The 18,894-nt window shown below is 34.0% G+C and overlaps 1 protein-coding gene across 5 annotated transcripts in view; it reads right to left on the bottom strand.

Moving 5' to 3' along the window:
• The window catches only part of CCDC178 (coiled-coil domain containing 178), a 515,586-nt gene that overhangs the window by 342,432 nt on the left and 154,260 nt on the right, over positions 1 to 18,894 (bottom strand). The gene's annotated exons all lie outside the window — the stretch shown is intronic.

Raw genomic sequence — 18,894 nt, 5'->3', positions numbered from 1 at the left:
AAAACCCTAAATCAAGTTTCACATGAAAAGGATGATTTGTTACAAAATGGTTTAATAGACTATAATGTGTGTTCTCCCAACATTAGTGTAAAAATACAGCAAAATGGAATAGTCTTTTTTGAACTGCATTAAATGAAGTTCACATGGAAAAAAGGTACCTGAGACTAGCCAAAAGGTATCTGAAAAATAAAATTAATATTGGAAACTTGCTACCAGATACTAAAACATCCTATAATACTTCTATATTAAGGCAACATTTATTTTCCTCATCATAGTAAACGTCAGAGGGAAAAATAAAAGGCCAGAAATAAATCCGAATCAATATTTTTAGAAAATGATACCTGAATTCAGTGGGAAACAAGTTGTTTAATTAATGGTACTGAAATAATGTGAAATCTCTGTTTAAAAAAATTCAAAGTGGTCTCTATACCTCACATCTAACTCACATAGTAACAAAAGTAAAGTTTCAGATGAATAAAAATCTAAATGCAAACACAGAACATGTTCAAATTAGAGTAATCAATAAGATATCATTTGCATAATCTTGGGCTAAAGGAGAGTGTCACCTTGCTGAGTAAACCAAGAGATCTGTTGATGGGTTTGACAGCACATTTTATAAAAGTATGTGTCAAAAAAAACCACCATAAACAAAATGCAAATTAAATAAGAAGACCATGAAAAAAATGTAAAATAAAAAGCCAACATTCCCAGATTATGTCCTTGCAGAGACATCAATGAAAATAGTGAAGCAGGAGTCTCTGAAAACTCCCTCCTATATAAATGTAATAAAAAAAAAAACCTGGCAAAAAATGTCAAATCAGCCTTGTCAACATTCGAAATTAGCCAAAGGCTTGCAACAATCTAGGGAGCACTAATTTAATAAAAAGTCTAAACTTAGAAGAGTGCTCTTTGTGGTGTTTCACCTTCTAGTCCTATCTCTTCAGCTCCACAGAAGCCTCAAAGAATAATTTATTGTTAAAAGCAGCCTTTTGGCAGCCACCAGAGGGAGCAGAATCAGGCTAGAATGCTTTCAAAGCCTCATTCTCAAAAAAATTGTCTTTATTTGACCTGTCTGGTGGTTTTTATGGAAACCTCCACTTGCAAGGATGTCTGCATTTGATTTGATGCAGAGTTCACCAGCACAAAAACTCTCTCCCAGAAAAGCTTTTTCCCCAGAGCATGGTTGTCCAAAAAAATTACAGGCAATTGATTAACTCTGTGGCCTGAGATAGTGGCTAAAAATTGGAACAAACAGTAGATGAACTAACAAACTAAAAAGGGAAAGCTGGTGGAATTACATCCATAGTACTTTGTAAAGCTCCAACATACTCCTGGGAATCTAGAAGGCTGCAAATATCCAGCGATGTGTGAAAGACCAGGGTATTCACATGTTCTGGAAATACCTGAGAAGCCATTAAACCTCTCACCTCCTGCTGATCTTGAGGCTCTATGCAAGCAGGAAACAACAACAATAACAAAAACTAAGGCAGCATTGGCAACTGCCTGGTTGTTTATTGAAGGCGAACCTAAACAAGCACACAGAACTTTTCTGCAAAGACAGAGATAATTTTTTTTTCAGATTTTAAGGATTATTATCCAATGATTAACAGACCCTCAGCTGAGAAGAGACTTCAGGGGCTGCACATGAGAAAGACAACAGACTTTACTGAATTAAGTTAGAAAGTTTCCTAAACAAAACAAAACAACAAAAATTACTACTTCAGCAAACAGCAACAGGAACAAATCCTGAGGAGAAGTGAAAATATGATATCCAGTATAAATACATTACATTTAAAATGTCCAGTTTTCAACAACTAAAAATGAGACATTCAAAGAATTAAGAAAGTATAGACTATACAGAATAAAAAATTAGTCAATAGAAATTGTCTCAGAGGAAAATTAGACATTTTATTTATTAATCCAATTGGAAATTTTAAATATGTTCAAGGATCTAAAGAACTAACACAAAGCATTAAAATAATGTTTTAGCAAATAGAAACTATTAATAAAGTGATAAAAATTATTTTAAAAACTCAAATATAAATTTGGCAGTTGAAAAGTACAATAACTGAACTAAAAAATTTTTGCTATCTGCACTCAACAGCATATTTGAGTAGGCAGGAGAAAAAATCATCAAATCTGAAGATGAGCCAACTGACATTATCTAGACTGAAGAACAGAAAAAAAAATAAAGAAAAATGAACAGAGCTTCACAGTTGTGTGACATTCCATGAAGTATACCAATATACATACAAAAGTAAAAGTAGTCAAAGAAGAAAAGAGAGGGGGGAGGCAAAAAGTATATTCAAATAAATAATGGCTAAAAACTTCCAAAATTTGGTTTAAAAAACATTAATTTACACATTGAGGAAGCCCAAGAAATTCCAGTTGTAAAAACTCAAAGATATATACTCGAGATACATCACAATCAAACTGTCAAAAGTCAAAGACAAAGAGACATCCTGGAAGCAGCATGAGAAAAGTGACCTTCACATGTCAAGGATCTTCAATATGATTAACAGATAATTTTTCAGTCAAAACAATGGGAAACAGAAGGTATATACTAGCATATACAAAATACAGAAAGAGAAGTACCAAGAATCCTATATCAAGCAAAACTATAACTTAAAACCAATAGAGATATTAGGACATTCCCAGATAATCAAATATTGGAATAAACCTGTTCTATAAGAAATACTCCAGGGAATTCTTCAAATTGAGATGAAAGAATGCTAGACAGTAACTGGAATCCACAGAAGAAATAAAGAAAACCAGTAATCATAACTTTATAGGTAAATATTAAAAATGTATAAATGTATTATTTTGTAACCCTTTTTCGTTGCCTAATTTAAAAGACAATTGCATAAAGCAGTAATTGTAAATTTCTGTTGATAGTCACACAATGTATAAAGATATAATTTATACAGTATCAAGACAAATAAACGAAGGAAGAAAGAAAGCTATAGAGGAGAAAGAAATGTGTATACTATTGAAATTCTTAGTATTAATCCAAAATAATTTTTTATAAATTAAATTGTGAATTCCACTCCCAGGGCAATTGCTAGGAAAATAGTTCAAAAATATATAGTCAAATCAATTACAAAGTGATTAAAGTGTTATATAAAAGAAGGCAGTAATGAAGGAATAGAGAAAATATAAAGGTATAAGACAGAGAAAATATAAAGGTATAAGGCACAGAGAAAATAAGTAGCAGAATGGCAAATACAAATCCTACCTTATCAGTAATTACATTAAATGTAAATAAATTAAACCCTCTAATTAAAGTATAGAGATTGATGGAATGAATTTGAAAGAAATGGTCCTATCATATACTGTTCACAAAAGACACATGGGAGATCAAAGACACAAATATGTTGAAAAAACACAAATATGTTGAAAAAGAAATTCCATGCAAACAGTAACCATGTTAAAGAAAGTCCATGCAAACAGTAACCATGTTAGAGCTGAAGTGACTAGATTAATATCAGACAAAATAGACTTTAGAATAAAAATTGCTAGAACAAAGAATGACATTTTATAATAACAGAAGGGTCAATTAATCAAGACATAACAATCACAGATATGAATCCACCCAACAACAAAGTTTCAAGATACATGAAACAAAAACTACAGAACTAAAGAGAGAAATAGAAAATTTAACAAAAATAGAGACTTTGCATACTGCATGACTGAAGTCATGCCAAGTGCCTTCTCCAGCCATATTGGAATGAAATTATAAATCAATAACAGAAAGAAATAACAGAAGTAAATTCAAAACATATGGACATTAAACAATATGTTCCTTGATAACCAACGAGTATAAGAAGAAATCTCGAGAATGATTAGAAAATATTTTGAGATGAGTGAGAATGAATATACAACATATTGAAACTTACGGGATGAAGTTAGAGCAGTGCTTTAAAGGAAATTTCTAGCTCTAATTGCCTACATTAAAGAAGAAGTTCTTATGTCAGTAACCTAACTTTACATCTAAAAGAATTAGAAAAAGAGCTAACTAAACCCAAAACAAGTAAAAGAATGAAAATTAATTTTAAAAAAACGACAGTGAGAAAAATGTGAATTCTAATACATGCAAAAAGTGGAGAGAATCAACAAAACCAAAAGTTTGTTCTTTGGAAAGTTCAAGAAATTTGATAAAATACTACATACACTGACCAAGAAAAAAGATAGAAGATTTAAATTACTAAAATCAGAAATTCAAGAAGGAGTATTGCTATGAATTTTCAAAAAGTGATTATAAGAGAATACTATAAAACATGTTATGCCAACAAATTAGATAAACAACATGAAATGAATAAATTCCCAAAAATACACCACCTAACAAAACTTACTCAAGAAGAAACAGAAAATCTGAATAAATCTGTAACAAGCAAATAAACTGAATTAATAATCAATAACTTTTCACAAAGATAAGCCAGAACCAAATTGCTTTACTGGTGAATACTACTAGATGTTAAAAGATGAATCAACATGAGTCTTTCACAAAATCTTCCAAAAAATAGAAAAGAAATATACACTTACCAGCTTATTCTATGAGGCAGTCTCACTATGATAGCATATCCTGACAAGACATCATAAGAAATGAAAAGTATAGACTGATATCTCTTGTGAATACAGACACAAAAATCCTTAACAAAATAGTTGCGGAATCCATAAACATATAGAAAGGATTATAGACCACGATGAAGTGAGATTTATCTAGAAATGCAAGGTTGGTTCTACATGTAAAAATCAGTAAATGTAATAAACACCATATTAATATAATAAAGGACCAAAGCCATTTCCATTATTTCAATGAATGTAGAAAAATCATTTGAAATATTTCTATACCCTTTTGTAATAAAAAAAATTCAGTAAACTAACAATAAAGGGAAATTTTCTTATCCTGATAAAAATGTACCTGTGAAAGCCAACATCATACTTGATGAAAAGTGGATAATTCCACTAATATCAGAAACGATGGGATATTTGCTCTCACTGTCTTTTTTTAACATTGTATTTGATGCTCTAACCAAAGTAATTGGGCGAAAAAAAAAAAAAGAAATAAACATTTCCAGATTGAGAAGAAAGAAGTAAACATCTGTATTTGCAGATAAAAGGATTTGTGTAGAGGAAGTCCTAAATAATCTATTTTTAAAAACTATAGAGCCTAGTGAACAATTTTGCAACTTGCAGGATACAAAGACAACACACAAACATTGGTGGTATTTCTAACAATAGCAATAAGCAATATAAAAATGTAATTAAGACAATTTTATTTACAATAGTGTCAAAATGAATAAAAAATTAGGAATAAATTTTACTAAACAGTGCAAGATTTGTACACTGAAAATTACAACACATAGTTAAAAGGAATTAAATAGGCCTAAATGAAAATATATCTGTAACCATGGATTTAAACACTTAATATTAAGATGACAATGCTCTCCTCATTGATTTAGAAAAGTCCAGTAATCAAGACATTGTAGTATTGGCATAAAGAAAGACATATAAATCAATGGAATAAAACTGAGAATGTAGAAATGAACACATACTACATTAATTACCAATTGATTTTAATGACAGTGTCTAGACAATTCAATGAGATAAAATAGTGTTTTCAAAGAATGCTGCTGAAAATACTGAATATCCATGTACAAACAAATGAATTTGAACTTCTACTTTGTACCATACACAAAAATTAACTAAACTTGGATTAAAAAATATAAATGTAATAGTTAAAACCATACAAATCTTAGAAGAAAACATAGATATAAGTCTTTGAGACTTTGGATTAAGCAATGGTTTCTCAGATATGATACTTAAAGCATAGGCAACCAAGGATAAAATAGATAAATAAGACTCCATCAAAATTACAAACTTTTAGTTTTTAAACTTTTTAGTATCTTCTGCTTCAAGAATACTAACAAGAAAGTGAAAAGACATGACATGGAGTGGGAGAAAATATTTTCAATCTATCTGATGAGTATCTAATATCCAGACTACAGAAAGAATACTTACAACTCAATAAAAAGTGAAAAAGAACAGAATATAAAATGGACAAAAGATTTGAATAGACATTTCTCCAAAGAAGATATACAAACGACAAACACAGGAAAAGCCATTTTCCATTATTAGTGAGTATGGAAATGCAAATCAAAACCACAATGAGATGCCGCTATATATCCACTAAGGATGACTTTATTTAAAAAGGGTGAAAAAAAAAAAGGACAGATAATACTGATTGTTGCTGAGAATGTGTTAGAATTGAAACCATTATAAATCGCTATGGTAATGTAAAATATCGTAGTCACTTTGGAAAATAGTTCAGCAGTTCCTCAAAATGTTAAACATAGAACTATCACATGACCTGGCAATTCCACTCCTAGATATATAACCAAGGAAAATGAAACGCATTGTGCAAAAATTGTAGTGAATGTTTGAGAGTGGCATTATTCTTAAGAGTCAAAAAAAGTGGAAACAGCCAAAAGTCCATCTACTAAAGAATGGATAAACAAAATGTAATGTACTTAGAAAATGGAAACTACTCAGTCATAAAAAGGAATAAAATACTGACAGACTCTGCAACATAAAGGACCCTTGAAAATCAGGGTCTATTATCTAGCCTCCGGTAGCTCAGATGCATAAAATTATTTTATATTGTACATACCAAACAATTGTCAATCTCTAGAAGTAGGTTTACAAAGTATTTTTCAATGGAAAAAAAATCAAAAAATATACATGAAAATTCAGTGCCTAAGGGTCAAAATTAACGATTTGCAGTACTATGCCTTTGATAAATGCTTGTGGAAGGCTTACTAAATGAAGTGATGAGACAATCATGAGCACACCTTAAGCACTGCATGTGTAATTCTTGCAATCTGCAACTTTTGGATAAGTACGATTACTTTAGCTCTGGCCTAAGTAATAAGATCCATGGAGTCACTAGTATTATGTCCTTATTCCTTTCCTAATATAAATGATAATAAATGTACAACCTCAAAAATATTAATCATTGGAATATCTAAAATCAAATAGTATGCCATTAATGGAAATCCTTGCATTAAAAACGAAATTTAAATGGCTAATAAGAAAAAAATGTGTTTACTTTGCTATCAGGCAGGAACATGAAAATTAATGTAACCCTTTTTTACCCAACAATTGGTTGGTATAATTTAAAAATACCAACCATTCCGGGAAAAATGAGAGAAATCATACATTTCTATTGCTCCTAACATATAAATATATGTACATATGTATACATATGTTATAGAAAATACTTCAGAAATATTTATTTTGAAAAACATACTTAGTTCTAATCCAATAATTCAACTTTCGAGAATCTATCCCATAGAAAGAATCAATTCATAACAACAAATATATTCATTTTAATATTGTTTGCAGTAGTTAATAACTATTTTCAATCTGAATTTATTTAAAAGTTAAATAATTGAATACATTGTCATCGAGATGAACAATGTTTACTGGTCAGTAAACCTCTATTTCATTTTCCTTCTAATGGGCTTTCTTGGGTAGCAAAGCCTAGGAAAATAAAAAGAACAGAAAGGAAGGTAGGGATACTAAGAGGAAAGGAAGGGAAGGGGAAGGGGAAGAGAAGGGAGGGAGGGAGGGATTTCTAGTTTTACTTGGAGGAAGGGTAGGAAAGGGGAGGGGAGGAGAGGGGAGAGGAGGGGACGGGAGGGGACGGGAGGGGAGGGGAGAGGAGGGGAGAGGAGGGGAGAGGAGGGGAGGGGAGGGGAGGGAAGGCAAGCTGTAGCTTCTATGGTCAATCTGGGAAACATTTTTGCATGTCCAACCCAGAGCTTTTTCTGCCAGCTTTGCAAATGTGTTGGTCTCTAAATTTTTTTCTACCTAAAATAGAGGGATTTATGTTTCCTGCACTGTGCCCTGATTGATATTATGACATGTTCCTAGTATGTAATATTTGTTTACTGTTTAAAAGAGTGCATTAGATTCATATCTAATAACCTTGATATATATCCACAATATATTTTTAAGTAAAAGAGCAAGATTACTAAATGTAAACTGGGCAACAGAGCAAGACCCTGTTTCTAAAGTAAGTAAGTAAATAAATAAAAAGACAATATTAGATGGTACTGTGAATCTGAAGCTGGACTTCTCAGACATGATGTTAGGCATGGAAAAATACATAACTCTTTGGGAAAACTTTTTTGCATTGTCTACTAAAGCTGAACATGTGCATTCTTTGGCCCAGAAATTCACAAAATAAATGAACGTTTCATTTTAATAAATAAATGCATTTCAGTGCATATTTCAAATGTTGTGGCCTGAAAAGCTGGAAGGTTTGAATTGTCATAAACTGAAATAGGGAAGAATGCAGGTTATAGAGTGGTCCCACATCTGAAGTACAATTTTAGGACAGTTAAACTTGAGATACTTACTAGATATCTAAGTGGAGATTGAGAGTTGGCACTTGGATATATAAGATTTGTTATAAAAGACCAAGCACTGGCGTTCTCAAATGTTTGGAGTTTGAGGAGATATAAAGAAACCAGTAGAGGGAACTGAGAACAAGAATCCAGAAAAATAGCAAAAACCATGAAGAATGTGTTCTGGAAGCCAAAAGAAAAAGGTTTCCAAGGCTAAGGGTATAATCAACTTGGTTAAGTGGCATGCGTAAGTTAATAAAGATGAGGATAAAAGAATAATGATTACATTTAGCAAAATGGAAATCACTGGTGACCTAAGGCTTAATGGTGATGGTAAAAAGAAAACTGGGGTGTGTTTAAGAAAGGATGAGCGATATAATGGTCAAGTAAGATTTATTCCAACAATTCAAGGTTCAAATTAGAAAATCCATTAATTTAATATACTGTATTATAGATAATGAGAGAAATATTACATGAGCTTCTCCCTAGAGGCAGAAAAGATTCTTGAGAAAATTCAATACCCATTCCCAATTTAAAAAACGACTCAATACATTGAAACTGACAATACTTTACAACACGATAAAATGTATATTGAATCTTAAAGCCAGCATTATATTTAAGGGAATAAAAAAACTAGTAGCAATCCCATTAAGAGCGGGGCATAGCAAGGATGCCACTTATTTCCACTACTATTTAACATTGTATTAAAAGTATTAACCAGTGTAATCAGATAAAAAATAATGATTAAAGGCATAAGAATTAATAAAAAATAGTATCTCTAATTGCAGATGAAATAATAGTATTCCTGGAAAACCCCAGATAAACAATGATGAGTAACATAAATAATTTTAAAAACTGGTAAATTAGTGCAGGAAGAATTATCATTATTTACTTCATAAACCGAATATAACTAGTTAGAAGAATTAATAAAAGAGAAATCCTCAACTAGAAGTACAAAAAAAAATTTACGAATACACTTTTCAAAATCTTGCAAATTCTATATAAGGAAACCTTTTAAAAATGCTCCTCACACAAAATGTAATTGAACAATTGGAAAAGTATCATCTTACTGACTTAAAATAATGCCTATTTACTATTTCATGTTTCTGTAAGTCAGAATGCTGGTGAGCTGGTCAGTACTCTGCTTAGGGTCTCACAAGCTGTAATGAAGGTTTCAGTTGGCCTGGGCTCTCCTTTAGAGGCTCTGGGGGATAAACCAACTCTAATCTCATTAAGGTTGTAATCTCATTACAGTTCCAGGCAGAATGTATTATGTTTTCACAGTTTCTATGTGGCCCCCTCCATCTCCAAGTCAGCAATGACTGGCTGAGCGCTTCTCATGCTTTGGAACTCTCTGACTCTACATTTCTGAGTTGTTCTGCTCTCAGCCAAAAGAAAGTTATGCTTTCAAAGACTCATGTAATTACCATTACAATCCAGGATAATCTCCCAATCTAAGGGCACTGATTATAAACACAATTACATCTACAAAATCCTTCTGCCCATGTAACCTTGCATATTTACAAGCATGACATGAAGGGCACAAATTATGAGGATCCAGATTCTGCATACCACACTGCACTCCCTGGGCCCATGATCCACATCCCGCCCATATGCAAAATACATTCACCTCCTCTGAGGGTGCCCACAAATCTCCAACCAAAGCCCAAACTTGCATCTAAATGTTATTATCTCTAATGTCCAAAATCTCATCATCTATATCAAGTACAGATGAAACTATATAGGTTTGATATATCTTGGGGTGAAATGTCTTCTTTTTTTTGGACCTTTGAAACTAAAGAAAGAAATTATGACTTTCCAATGATCCTAAAATATATACATATATATATACACACACATATATATACACATACACATACACACACACACACACACACACACACACATATATATATATATTTACTTCATGAGAAAGAAGCCAAATCCATCATTTTTTTAAAAGACAATCACTTCTCTATTTTTGGCTACACTGAAATAGTTGAGGAGTAACATTTCCTTGATGCCCTCTTGTTTAAGGAGCCTATAGATCCACCCTTCTAAAAGTAACTTCAATTAAAATTGATTGAATAATATTTTTATATTATGCCTAAACATAAAACTAAAATTTTAGCATTTATATATATAATATAGGCTTTATTCTATCATATACGAAACCAACACAGCAGCTAGAAAATGATTGAATTTACCAGCCTTCTAGCATTTATCCTTTAGAGAACATTACTATTAGGAACCAATACAGACAGTATTTAATACACAGAAGTTACCTCTAAATGCGGACTGTGAAGTACAAGAAATCTGCTGGACAATATGGAAAGATAATATATATAAAATTAAAATGGATAGATTCATCTAAGCGTTAATCATACAGCATCAAATGTATACAAAATTACAGTGATTTTAAATATGTGCTATTTATTGCAATGAGAGTAAGTTTTCTTAGTTCTCCATTTCACTGAAATCAATTATAAAACTTCCAAAATCTATCTCTTTTACAATATAATAATTATTAAAGACAAAAACCATTTTTATCTTAAAAAATAAATAATTTAAATCATAAATTATATTGAAGGAAAGACACCTGTAGATTTAAACAATATAATCACCAAGAGTTATTATGTAGTTTTGGTTATGTTTAAAGTCACGTTCAAAACTTATTTTATATTCAAGGAAACAATGCCAATACCAACATCTAAATTACACAATTAAAGGGTGAACAGTACAAAATTGTGAACCAGTTGCCATACAAGATCCAATAGACAATGTGACAAGTCTCACAACCCCACAGAATTAATGATATGAAATTCAATTCATAAAGATGTCTTCTTAAAAGTGAATTGAAAAAGGGTAAAGTTAAGGTTTTAAGAATTTTGGAAAATGTGAAAATACTGGCAAATTATTTAAGCTTTGGCAGAATGCTAAGGTGTATCATATTTACCTGTGCTTCTTGTACTACTGTATAATTCAACTTTCATTATTTGTTATCACAATACCATTTTGCTTAAAATGAATAGTTATGTTCAATTAAAAAGTTTTAGAGATATTTATTACAGCTTCGTTTATAATACTTAAAAATTAAAACACACTTAATATCCAATGACAAGGGTTTAAGAAACTCTAAAGAGAGAGAGGGCAACATGGCAGACTAGGTGCAGATAAGTGGAACAGCTCCCATGGAGGGACTGAGACTACTGGCGTGCTTTTAACAGATCTTCAGAGGGAAGGCACCAAGAGTGGACACAGAAGCTGGGTTGAAGGGGGAGAAAGCTGAGAACCCTGCAAGGGCTATCGCATATGGGGGCTCATTTTTGAACCACAACAGTTCCGGAGGAATGGGTGAGTGAAACTGGCTAGGAGTAACTTGCTCTTGCCACGGGCCTCTGAAACCCCCGCAGGAAGGGACCCCTCGACCACCATGGACACTTGAGGTGGCAAGGAGAGCCTCCTCGAGAGGCGGTAAGGGCAGCAAGCCAGCTGATGTGGAGCCCAGAGGGTTTGGTGCGAGAGCATCTGTAGTGGAGCACAGCTAGGGGTGGCCATACCTCTAGGCTCGACTTGCTCCTGTAAGAGAGTTTAGCCCTAGGGGAACTGTCGGACCTGATCTCTGCAAGCCAGTCCTGCACATCAGATGAGACTAGTCTGACCTGTGCACTCCTTGGTCTGGTGGCCTCTCCCGGGTCCCCAGCCTGGCCATACCTGCTTATAGGGCAGTCTCAAGTGGGGCCCACACCGTAGCTTCTGCATCGGTAAACCATACCTAAGAAATAGAGAGCTCCAGTAAGATGGCCCCTGTGGCCACACACCAGCCCCCATGCTCCCTCTCCATACTTCAGCTTTCCCTGGGCTCATGGCAACTCACCACATCACTACCCTGGCACACGTCTGCATGGGAGAGTTTTTGCTTTACTTGCCCCGCCAGCACATGGGAGGGCAATTGGACCCTCAACATCCCTGCTGATGGCCATTGCAGACAGCCTCGGAGGGCCCAGAGCCAGCGAGCCCCCGCTCCCTGCCAGTGCCTCCCCCTTGTGTTAATACTGTGCAGAGAACATGGGATCCTCCCACGCCCAGAGTGATCACTCCTGCTTGCAGGGCACAGAGAAGGCACCCAGACCTGCCCGGACCAGCACTCTGGCCCCAAGCCATCACCACCTCCAATGCAACCACACACAGAATCTCCAGCAGGGGCCTCCTTCCCCCACCCCCCAAGCATGAAATCCCATGTAGCCATAAAAAGAACAAAAGTGAAAGCTGGCAGGGAGGCAGACACCCCTGCATCCACTAGCACTCTGCTGCAGCTGCTGCAGCTGCCGCACCTCGGCTACCCTAGCGCAGGCCAAACCTCAAGGAGCCAAGAACAAAGTCAGGGCCCAATACAAGTCCTCCCAAGTCAGAGCATGCAGTCTAGGAGTTAGGAGCTGAACACTAGCCCCCTTAAATCTCCCAGAAACAAAGTCAGTTGGCAGAACCCTCCTTATATTAAATATAAATTAAACCCCCAAGGTCATCAACAGGATTAAAAAAAGAAAAAAAAATCCGAAGGTAACCAACCTCAAAGACTGACTGCCTTCTTTGACCAAGATGCCAAAAGCAATTGCCACAAAACTAAAAATTGACGAATAGAACCTAATTAAACAGTGTCTGCACAGCAAGAGAAAGTATCAACAGACTAAACAGACAACCTACAGAATGGGAGAAAACTTTTGCAAATTATGCAGCTAACAAAGGTCTAATATCTAGCATTTATAAGGAACTTAAATTTACAAGAGAAAACCAAGTAACCCCATTAAAAAGTGGGCAAAGGACATGAGCAGGCACTTTTTAAAAGCTTACATGTGGCCAAGCATATGAAAAAAAGCTCAACATCACTGATCATTAGAAAAATGCAAACAAAACCACAATGAAATATCATCTCACACCAGACAGAATCGCCGTTACTAAAAAGCCAAAAAAATAACAGATGCTGGTGAGATTGTGGAGAAAAAGGAACGCTTATACACTGTTTGTGGGATTGTAAATTAGTTCATCGTTGTGGATGACAGTGTGGTGATTCCACAAAGACCTAAACGCAGCAATACCATTCAATCTGGCAGTCCCATTACTGGGTACATACCCAAAGGAATATAAATCATTCTGTTAAAATACACATGTGTACGTATGTTCATTGCAGCACCATTCACAATAGCAAAGACATGGAATCAAACCTAAATGCCTATTAATGATAGACCTGACAAAGAAAATGTGGTACATATACACCATGAAATCCCATGTAGCCATAAAAAGAACAAGATTATGTACTTTGCAGGGACATGGTGGGAGCTGGAGGCCATCAGCCTTTGCAAACTAATATAGGAACAGAAAACCAAATGCCCCATGTTCTCATTTATAGGTGGGAGCTAAATGATGAGAACACATGGATACATACAGGGGAACAACACACATTGGGGCCTATCAGAGGGTGGAGGGTGAGAGGGGGGAAGAGGATCAGGAAAAATAACTAATGGGTACCTGGGTGACAAAATAACCTGTGCAACAAAGCCCCATGACATAAGGTTACCTATGTAACAAACCTACACATGTATCCCTGAACTTAAAAGTTAAAAAACTCTAAAGCTTCTAAAATTAATTGTAAAATATAATGTTGAAATAAGTTTTTATGTCATGAAAAAAGAAACATGCCATCAATTACTGTATGCATATGATAATATCATTATTTATATATATTACAAGGCCTGTGTGTTTATACACAAAAGAACATGAACAATGACTACATCTGGATGGTGTTATCATAGATCAATATTTTATAATCGCTTGAGTATATTCTAAACTTTGAGGAATCAGCATTAAGTATTTGTGTCTTTCAAAACATGTCTTAAAATAACTTTATATCATAGTTTCTATAATGAATCCCATCAGATTTTCTGAGGTTTGTAAGGAAGAAAACAGGATTCATTAATAGCAATTGAAGCAGAGTTTGTGGGGCAGATCCTGACTGGAATAATCTTATGTGAGAATGCAAGGAGAGAAATTGAAGACAGAAATGACTTTCAAAGAATTTTCCACAAAGAATATCAGGAAATGCAACTGTTCTGTAGCTCTTGGGGAAAGAAAGAATGCACACGCACACACACACACACACACACACATTAAACATGAAAAACAGGGAAGTGAAAAGTAAAAAGTAAAAGAATAAGCCTAAAGAAAAAAGAAATTATAACTATAAAAGTACATATTAACACATTAAAAGTTTGAAAATTCTAAAATTATTGAATCTAAAAATCGTTTCTTTTTAAATAAATTATTAAAAATTTTTAAATCTAATTTAAAAAGTGAAAACACATATACAATTAGAAATAACATAACAGCAAAAATGGAAGGAAGCATTCTGTGTCATGCTATTCTAATATATTTGAAAATCTTAATCCATTTAGATTATTTCCTGGGCCATTAAAAAATTAAACATTAACCTCAGGAAGAAATACATAGCCTGATAGGACAATTATGTTATTAAATAAAACAGTGGCCCATGAAAAGGAAAATAATAATTCAAACAATGGAAAAAAATCACCAAGGTGTTCTATCAAATTTTCAAGAGAAAGTTATTTAAATATGTATTAATTATTTAGGTAATAAGAATGGAAGAAAAGTTTCAAAATTCATTTTGTAAAGCTGGCATAATCCTGATAAGAGCATCTATCAAATATAGCACAAATTAAGAACACCGGAATACAGACTCACTTATGAATATGGATGCAAAATCTTAAATAAAATCCTTGCAAATCAAACTCAGCAGTAAATTAAAAGAACAATAAACCATAACCAAGCAGAGTTCATCTAATGAATTTAAAAATGGTTAAATATTAATATAATAAATCATCTCAATAGGTCAAATGAGAAGCTAAAATCATCTTCACAGCATTTTCTATAAATGAACATCTATTCCTATGTAAACTGCTTTTATAATCAGAGTATATTTTTAAAATCTTTAGCATGGTCATTAGTATATATTTGAAGTCAGCATTTAGATAACATTAAGTACTTCTTTAAAATAAAAGATAGTAAAAGCCAATTTCACAGATGTCATTTAATATTTAATATATATGCCACACAAAATACACACATAAAAAGTGTTGAAATTCTATTATTTAAAAAATTAGCAATGTGTATTTTTTTTTTTTTTTTTGAGATGGGGTCTCACTCTGTCACCCAGGCTGGAGTGCAGTGAAGCAATCTTGGCTCATTGCAACTTCTGCCTCCCGGGTTCAAGCGATTCTCCTGCCTGAGCCTCCTGAGTAGCTGGGACTACAGGTGTGCACCACCACGCTGGGCTAATTTTTGTATGTTTTAGTAGGGATGGGGTTTCACCATACTGGCCAGGCTGGTATCGAACTCCTGACCCGGTGATCCACCTGCCTCAGCCTCCCAAAGTGCTGGGATTACAGGCATGAGCCACCACGCCTGGCCAGCAATGTGTATTTTTCTAAATGTTATCCTATTTTATCTACAAAACATATATATGAATACTGTGTAATGAAACACTGCTGTTTTCATAGTCCAAAAATTTGGGTTGTAGTTTGGCTCTGCCACTTAATAGCTTTGTGTCTGTTAGAAAATCACTCAGCTTCTCTAGGCTGGCTTCCTATTTGATAAATTGTTAGTATTAGAAATAACTATTGTTTTCTCTATTTTTCAGAAGGAATTGCTTAATGTGAAAATTTTTGAGGCAAATGTATGAATCAAAAGGCATATATGAATGGGTATTTTGTGGTGTTTAGAGTCATACTGTATAATATATAGGCCAATACATTAGTAATGTAAATGAGCTTTCTATGAACAAAAACAATATTCAAAAATTATGAAAATACCAACCAATATACCAAAGGAATCCACTTATTTGCAACATTTATATGAAAACTAAGTTACTAAAAAAAATTTTGTGTGTCTATGTGATTGTCAATAAAATATAAAATTCATAAATATTTCTAAATCCCTAAAAGTTATTTTTTATTATCAATTGATAAAATCAGATATAAATGCTTTTTTATATTACAAGAAACTAAAAATTGCACATTATAAAATTATTTTCTTAAAAAAAATTCTGAACCTTGGGAGTAGACTTATAAACATGGGAAAGGGATTTATAGAAAATTCTTTCTTTTACATTTAAAAAGGATTCGATCTCAACATTAATGCACTGAGCCAATTTCAAGAGGTTTTCTGGCTAACAAAGGCCATTGTTTTTAGAAATGAAAAGGAAACAATGTGTTTTCATAGATCCAATGACACAAATTAGAGAAAAGTGTATGTTAATGAGGTAAAGACTCTAAATTGAAAGCACAAAATGCCTTGAAATTTAAAAAAAATCATTTTAAGTTGTATGTGCAATTAGGCAGCACAAATCTTCTATTTTTCTCTTGAACTGGGAAGTTTCAATTGCATACCAAAAAATAATGCATGGCAATAATGCACATCGTTGCTTTTAATTGAATGCTTAACACGCACTCTTTGAAAATCTAGCTTAAAGGTTTTATAATGAGCAAAATGCAGAAAAAATTAATATATCTAAACTTCATTTTTCTCATCTCTTCTAGAATGTATGATAGTCTCCAAATCATTTCTATAATTAAAAAATATCACTAACCTTATAAATATATACCCAATTTCTCATCAAAAATAACATTTTGTGGCCAGGCGTGGTGGCTCACGCCTGTAATCCCAGCACTTTGGGAGGTCGAGGTGGGTGGATCACCTGAAGTCAGGAGTTCAAGACCAGTCTGGCCAACAGGGTGAAACTCCATCTCTACAAAAAATACAAAAAATTTAGTTGGGTATGGTGGCTCACACCTGTAATCCCAGCTACTCAGGAGGCTGTGGCAGGAGAATCACTTACCTCAGGCGGTGGAGGTTGCAGTGAGCCCAGATCATGCAACTGCATTCCAGCCTGGGCAACAAGAGAGACACTGTCTCAAAATAAATGAATGAATGAATAAATAAATAAATAAATAAATAAATAAATAAATAACATTTTGTTAAAACATCAAATTGAGGAGGGCCAGCGTTTTCATTTTAGAGATGATCAAAGAAATAAAAAACTGATTGTAGGTTTACTGAATAAATGTTCCCTTTTGAAAATTTTATTCATGCTGATATTTTTATAGATATAGACAAATTTCAGCATGATTATTAAACCGAGGTAATAACTATTTGTCAACAGTATGTAATATTTTTAAAACTTTTATTGATTATGCTATACTTCCCTGGTGCTTTTATAGTAATCCCTGAGAAAGCTACAGGCATTCCTTTAAATTACCGAAGATTCTGTGAATGGCTACTCTCTACACTCCAGGTCACCAAGTTCTTTACAGGCTCACAAGGTGTAGGATTTCCCCCCTTCCCATTTACCTTTACTTCCCTCCCTCCTCCCCTCCTCCCCTCCCCTCCCCTCCCCTCCTCTTCCCTCCCCTACCCTCTTCTCCCCTCCCTTCCCTTCCTTCCTTCCTTTTCTTCCCTCTCTCTCCTTCCCTTTCTTCCTTCCATTTATTCCTTGATTCACTCACTTACTCAACAAGCATTTATTGTCTAATATGGGAAAGGCATTGGACAAATTACACAGAGACAAAGAAAGAGTCACAATGCATCTCCTGCTCTTAAAAACCTTAAGAAGTAGACAACTAATCATTAATTTCAACAGGGTGTTGTAAGTGCCAGCATAGGGGTAAAAGCAGAATGTAGTTAAGAGTTCAAAGCATAAGGAAGAAAGTTAAGAGATGGTTTCACCAAGGATTTTCTTCCTTCCAAGTTGAGATTTAAAATAAGAGATTTCAGCTACACAATGATAGGATTGAGAGAATGAACAGTGTCAAACAGACATTATATTATGAGGGAAGAGGATTTATAAAGAGTTGGAAGAATGAAAATATGTGGCACATTCTGTTGTCCTGAGGTTGTTTCAGGTGGTTAGAGTATAGAGTCGGAGGGGAAGTGGGAGCAAGAAAGAGGCTGGAGACAGAAACAAGGGCAAATGTAGAGAAACTTGTACTACTATCTACTTAAGATCAGGTTCTTCCTTCTCATCGATGCCACTTCCTCCTCCTCTAGTATTTCAGCCCAGTGTTTTTGGTTTAGTGGGTTGGTTTTTTTGTTTGTTTGTTTTTGTTTTTGTTTAGTGTTTTCAGCCTTGTCTATTTCTGGATCCTTCTCTCTTGCCTATGTAGCAGTGTAAGTCATTCTCATATGAATTCAGGTTAATATTCTCCACACTGCATGAATGAGACAAAATTAAGACATTTAAAAATGAAAATAAAATTTAAAAAATTTTTGAAAATCTCAAATCTTGAATCTTATTTGCAAGAGGTAGAGTTTAAAAATAGTAATTAAAAAAATGCCTGGGCAGGGTGGCTCACACATGTAATCTCAGCACTTTGGAAGGCCGAGGTGGGTGGATCACCTGAGGTCAGGAGTTTGC

This window comes from Symphalangus syndactylus, chromosome 1 (genome assembly GCF_028878055.3).
Source record: "Symphalangus syndactylus isolate Jambi chromosome 1, NHGRI_mSymSyn1-v2.1_pri, whole genome shotgun sequence".
Classification (NCBI taxonomy): domain Eukaryota; kingdom Metazoa; phylum Chordata; class Mammalia; order Primates; family Hylobatidae; genus Symphalangus; species Symphalangus syndactylus.
This window is presented reverse-complemented; position numbering and strand designations above follow the sequence as displayed.